Source organism: Arachis ipaensis, chromosome B06 (assembly GCF_000816755.2).
Source record: "Arachis ipaensis cultivar K30076 chromosome B06, Araip1.1, whole genome shotgun sequence".
Classification (NCBI taxonomy): domain Eukaryota; kingdom Viridiplantae; phylum Streptophyta; class Magnoliopsida; order Fabales; family Fabaceae; genus Arachis; species Arachis ipaensis.
This window is the reverse complement of record NC_029790.2, coordinates 89,375,905-89,382,720: the sequence shown is the minus strand read 5'-3', so window position 1 is coordinate 89,382,720 and position 6,816 is coordinate 89,375,905. Positions and strand designations below refer to the sequence as shown.

The following is a 6,816-nucleotide window of genomic DNA, read 5'->3' as shown; positions in this document are numbered from 1 at the left end:
TTTAGAAAAAATGGCAGGCAGAAACCAAGCTGAAAAAAATGTAAGAACAAATATATGTCTTCGATCAAATCAGTTTTTCATAATAGAAATATATCTAACTCTAATTTTGCTTTGTTTACAGCAAATCAAGGACCTAAAGTGTGCAACCCATCTGTTGAGTGAGAAATTCAGAAATATGAGCGAGGAGAAGTGATGCAATAAGACTGTCCAGGCCATCCTCATTGTTATTGAGTCCATTTTGTCAGATAGATTCTAATGATATTGTCACTGATTAATGTAACTGTTATATACTCTTGTAAGAAATTGAACACATGGTGTAAATATATTTGATCCAATTATAAGTAAATTTTTTTTCCATAATTAAACTCTCTCTGGTGTATTCAAAATGTCTGATTTACAGGTACTATAATATAAAGTGGTGATCCAGATAGATTGGAACCCATATATGACGGTCTGCATAGAGATCTGCATAATACACCCAAACACCGACTATAAATACACCCGATAAAAAATTAAATTTACACCTCTACTGCAGATTTTAACCCAACACTACCTGAAAGCCACTTGTTGTCCACAAGACCAAAATTAATTAAACTCTCTCTGGTGTATTCAAAATGTCTGATTTATAAGTACTATAATATGAAGTGGTGATCCAGATAGATTGGAACCCATATATGACGGTCTGCATAGAGATCTGCATAATACACCCAAACACAGACTATAAATACACCCGATAAAAAATTAAATTTACACCTCTGCTGCAAATTTTAACCCAACACTACCTGAAAGCCACTTGTTGTCCAAAAGACCAAAATTTAGCAGAAAATCATTCCAATTCCTATCAAATGAGTCTTTGCTATGAGGGTTTCATTTTTCCTCTTTGCTACATGTAATCAATTGATTCTTAATCTCGTTTTCCTTCCTATTTGTGCTCCACTTCGCCCAGATTCAGCTGACAATCTGAGGTTGAATCATCTATTATCTTCAAAACGAGTTCAAACTTTGATTTCAGAAACCAGAAAATCGAAAAGAAAACGAAGCTAGAGTTACAGAGAGAAGAACTAACGTCAATGACGAAGAACAAACCAATGAGAAAGGAGAAGAAAAGAACGATCGAAAAACCAGGGGAAGACGCGCGAGAAGAAGAACGATGAAATTTGGAAAGAAGGAAAACAAAGAAGGAAACAAATCTTTTAAATTTAGTAGTTATACAAACGCGGGATCTTTGTATAGCGCGTGTAAGTGACGTAGGAGTTGCAACGCATTTTAGTGGATTAGGTGTTAATAAACTTGTAATAGTTACAAGCCCTAATCGCTTGTATACTGAGCTTTTCCCTTATGACTTTATGTTCAAATTTCAATATTTGTTCGAATTTATAGTGCTAAAGTAGAAAAATGTTCAGTGAATTTGTGATTTTGTATCAATTATTTCGCTTCTGCTGTATTTAGCTTCTTTTCTTTCCTTTTTTTTCTTTTTTCTACTATTCTTTTTTTTTTTCTTTTTTTCATCTTTTCGCTTTTCATTTTTTTTTCTTTCCTACTGTTTTGCCTTTTTTTTTTCTGTTTCATTTTTTTTCATCTTTCTTTTTCTATCCCTTTATTTTATCTCACAGTACATTTTTTCTTCTCTTTCTCTTCTTCATATTATCTTATTTATATAAAATTTTTGTGTTTTTTGTAAAAACATTATGTTTTTCTTTTTAAAAAATTATATATTTTTTCAAAAAATTCCTGTTTGTTATAAGAACCACTTGTTGATTCCACATTTCTCTCGTCTTATTTTAATATCGAGGAGGTAGAACAATTTTAGTAAAGATTATTTAACTCATAAATCATAACTTACAAGAAATTGGGGGTGATAATTCATATTTCATCCGATAATAGATGATGTGCTGACTGCTGAGATTGTTAATATAATGTCTCCAATCTTTTCAATACAAATACAAAAACACTATTTAGGTTCTCATCAAATTTAGCCATATAGGAATTTAAACAGCACTGGATATACAAATAACACACCTGAATTATTTTACAACGCATAATAATGTCATTTTCTATTATTGACTTCACTTGACGTAGGTCCCACAATACAACATAATGCCAAGGTTAAGAAGACTTTGTGTCCAACAAGAGCATAAATGCATAATCAACTTGTATTTTGGTTAATTGGTATACTCTTGTCGGCTATAGTAGCACATAGACTAGTAGTAGCTAGAACAAACTTCATCGTAGTTATTAGAAACACAAGTCATGTAAGAACATGTATTTTTATGTTTGTGTCGTTAATTAAAGTAGTCTAATTTAGTATATATTATTATATTGTATTATGAGTTAGTTGTACATCGTACAAGTCATGAAAATTTTTTCTTTCTTACTAGTATAAATATGTGTATATATCTTTTTTATTTATAAGTTAAATTGATTGAATTATATATTGAAATAAGTTGTGTGCTTATTTTCTTTTAGATTCTTTGAGAATAAGAGGTGCATCCTTAGTTTAACCAACCAAAATGAATTTTTGGATATTTTTTTATCATAATGAGATTATTAACTTCGCCAAAATTAATAACTCAAACGATGTCTCAGCGTCAACAAATCAAGAGGTTATTATTAAAAATAAAAAATCACTACAAAAAAAACTTTTAAAATTATCAGAATTACCATTAGATTCTCGAAAAATATTTAACAATAATATTATTATCGATAAAGTCAAAAAAATTCTGATGGTAAGCATTGTAAAATGGCATTTTGGTATGTCATTACTATCAAAGAAAATCATACGAGAATATTATCTAATAAAATTTAATTTAAAAAAATAAAAAGATGTCAGAATTATCTTACGGTAATATTTTTTAATTTTTTTAAATAAAAAATTAATTTTTATTTAATATTTTTAACTGTAATTATCATAATTATAACGTGATTAAAATTAAATAAAAACTAATGAAAATTATATGTCACTAAAATAAAAAACTACAGTATAATCCAAAAAATTATGACGCTAAAAACATAATAAAGTAATCTCGTCAAAATAAAACTCATTATAAGAAAATTAGTTTTTTGCCACGCTTTTAAAGTGTGCCGAAAAATGCGAAAAAGTACGGGATAGTTTTTTGCCACGCTTTTTTTTTATCGGTATGCTTTTGAAAGGGTTACATCTGCAAACGTGCCGGTACTTCTATCGCCACACTTTTATCGATCTATTGCACACTTTATTTTTTGCCATGCTTTCATCTATTACAACACTTAAAACCGTGGCCGTATGTATAACTCTATAGCCACGCTTTAAGAGCGTACCAAAAAGTGGACATACAGCCACGCTTTTAGAAGCGTGCCAATAAAAAAGATATGGTTATGCTTTTTAAGCGTGCCAATAGAAGAAGATATGGCTACACTTAATAAGCGTGATCGTTGATTACTACAAGAAGATATGACTACGCCTAAAAAGTTTGTCAATAACTACATAAACCCTTCACTAGGCCACTCTATACTATTTTTAACATTGTGAAAGCCAGCATAATCAACATTAAATAACTAATCACTATGCAAAAATTAAATCATGTTATTAAAATAAATTTTATATAAAAATACAAACATAAACTGACACAGAAAAATTGAAAAAATAACACAGAAAATTGAAAAAAAAAAAAAAAGAAAATAAATTCACTATTTAATTAAATGTACAACTTCATTTAAGACTTCATGATTTTATATCTAAAAAAACATTTAAAGTGATTATTGTATTCATTATCTGTCAATATCACAATCCACAAATGGCTCTCTTGATTCTCATAAAATTCGGGAAAGATTCAACTAATCTACATAAAAGTTGAAATTCTAACCTTAAATAAGATCATTTGTTTGGAAATTCATACATAAAGGTTTGGCGGTGAGGGCAAAGCTACATCAATGATTCTCTCAGATTAGCAAACTTTGTCCCAAGTGTTTGTCAATGGCCGAAACTTTTTTGCATACTCTAATGATGTGTCTATAAATCCAAGAGGTGTGGAACAAATCTCTGATAGCAAGTATAATACCCAAAAAGTCGTATCTAGAGGAATGGCAATGATGGAAGTAGTTAATAGACAATCTCAAAAGAAAAACAGATTTCAAAGAGAAAATGTCACAAATGGCATACCTACTAGTATGGCTAGCTAGAAATTGATGATTTTTTACAGTAGAAACGTTGAGCTTGGAGAAATTCTATCCCGAACACTATTGTTTGCAGAAAAATTTGCAAGACATGGAAGACATTGCAATAATCCTCCTTTTGAACAAAGGAGAGGAACTTTGGGCACTGAAATGCTCTATCTACTACTATTATGCATTTTAGCACTACAATATTTTGGGTCTATGGTCACGGTTTTTTTGGTCACGGTAAAAAACTGTGATCATAGACCCTCTATAGTCACGGTTTTTTAGCGTGACAAAAAAAAGTTATGGTCACAGTTTTTTTGAAAAGGGTGACCATAGAGTATCTATGGTCACGGTTTTTTAAAAAATGGTGGCCTAAAAGGGTCTATGGTCACGGTTTTGAGGGGTGACCTAAAGGGGTCTATGGTCACGGTTTTTCAAAAAAGGGTAACCTAAAAGGGTTTATAGTCACGGTTTTGGAGGGTGATCTAAAGGGGTCCATGGTCACGGTTTTGCGGGGTGGCCTAAAAGGGTCTATGGTAACAGTTTTGGGGGTGACCTAAAAGGGTCTATGGTCACGATTTTTCAAAAAAGGGTGACCTAAAAGGGTCTATGATTACGGTTTTGGGGGTGACCTAAAGGTGTCTATGGTTACGGTTTTTTACTGTGACCAAAAAGGGTCTATGGTCACGGTTTTTTGGAAGGGTGACCTAAAATGGTCTATGGTCACGGTTTTGGGGGTGACCTAAAGGGGTCTATGGTCACAGTTTTGGGGGTGATCTATTATTGTGACAAAAAAGGGTCTATGGTCACGGCTTTTCAAAAGGGTGACCTAAAAGGGTCTATGGTCACGGTTTTGGGGGTGACCTAAAGGGGGTCTATGGTCACGATTTTGGGGGGTGACCTAAAAAGGTTTATAGTCACGGTTTTGGAGGGTGACCTAAAGGTGTCTATGGTCATGGTTTTGGGGAGTGACCTAAAAGGATTTATGGTCACGGATTTTTGAAAGGGTGACCTAAAAGGGTCTATGGTCATGGTTTTGAGGGGTGATCTAAAATGGCCTATAATAACGGTTTTGAGAGTTAATCTAAAAGGATTTATAGTCACAATTTTAATCATTTGAATTTAAATTAATTAATATTTTTATACATTTTTTATAATTTTAAATTTTTAAATTAGAAATAATTATTTGAGCTCATTAATAGATTGATAGATAAAATTTTATGCGTTTTGAAAGTAATCTTTATAGTATTATATTTGAATCTTAAATTGTTATTCTATCTCAAATATTTTGTAAAAATTGTTATATTACTCATATATATTTTACCCTAACTCTAGAATTACCAAATAAAACCCTAATTTCACAAAATCCTTAAATCTATTACCCTAAATCCCTAAACCTACGTTCAGAAAGGGAAAGAAAGGAAACAGGGGAGCTCGAGGGGGAAACAGAAGGGGAAAAGAAAGGAAGGGAAAAGAGAGAAGAAGGGAGAATCGGGGAAGAAGAAGGGAAGGAGAAGGAGAAGAGCGTGCCGGCATCGAGATCGCCTTGTCACGAGCAAGAAGAGAGCGATCTAGAGAAGAGGAAGAACGCTGAAGAACAGAGAGACTGATGGGAAGGATGGTAACACCGTTGCTGTAGGGCAAGCTGCCGGAGCCACTACCATCGCCTTCGTGCCTCTCTGTGTCTGCTGTTGCTACCAAACCCATCGCCATCGCCGTTCTGGTTCCAATTCTTTCATTTTTAAAACTGTAACCCCTTTCACCCTTGTTCTGTTTTAAATTTTGTTTCTCTGCTACGTTTGATAAATCCCATTTTTAGGGTTTATCTTGTGTTGAATTTAGAGCATTTTATGACCTTTTACCCACATTTATTCAATGAAATAGCATGGTTTTATGATTGTCTCCTAATTTGTGCTTAAGTGTGAAAACATGCTTTTTAGGCCCTTAATTGGTTGATTTTAATTCACCTTTGATTCCACTAGATGCCTTGATATGCTTGTTGAGTGATTTCAGGTTGATAAGACTAGGGATGGATCAAAGGGATGGAGAGAAAAGCATGCAAAGTGGACAAATCATGGAAAATCAAGGATTGGGAAAAATTCACTCCACGTGCACGCGCAGCAGACGCGCACGCGTGAAACGATGAGGTCGCATGGCGATACGTACGCGTACATGACACGTACGCGTGGATGGCAATTTGTCAAGCGACGCGTACGCGTGACCCACACGCACGCGTCGGTATTCGCACGTGACCCACTTAAAGTGAATCCGCTGGGGGCGATTTCTGGGCTTCCCAAGCCCAAATCCAACTCATCTCTGATGCTATATAACCCAAGGACTGAAGGAAAATTACAACTTTTCCACACATTAGTTTAGTTTAGTTTAGTTTTAGAGGGAAAGTTAGTTTCTAGAAAGAGAAGCTCTCACTTCTCTCTAGAATTAGGATTAGGTTAGATCTAGATTTGGATTTCTTAGATCTCGGTTAATATCATGCTTTGATTTACTTTTCCTTTTGTAATTCTTCTTCTTCTACCTTTCCTCTTTCTAGTTTAGCATTTAATTCTTGTAATTCTTTACTTTTATGTTGATGCATTTTTGTTTCCTCTATTTCTCTTTTAATGAAATTTATGATTCATTTGTTGTTGTTTAATTCCTTGCAATTGAGTAGTATAGATTTAC

At 33.2% G+C, this 6,816-nt stretch overlaps 1 long non-coding RNA gene across 1 annotated transcript; it reads left to right on the top strand.

Annotated features, from left to right (window-relative positions):
- Window positions 1–357, top strand: LOC110264042. Its single transcript, XR_002349779.1, has 2 exons — window positions 1–40; window positions 122–357. It is a non-coding gene; the product is annotated as an uncharacterized LOC110264042 (long non-coding RNA).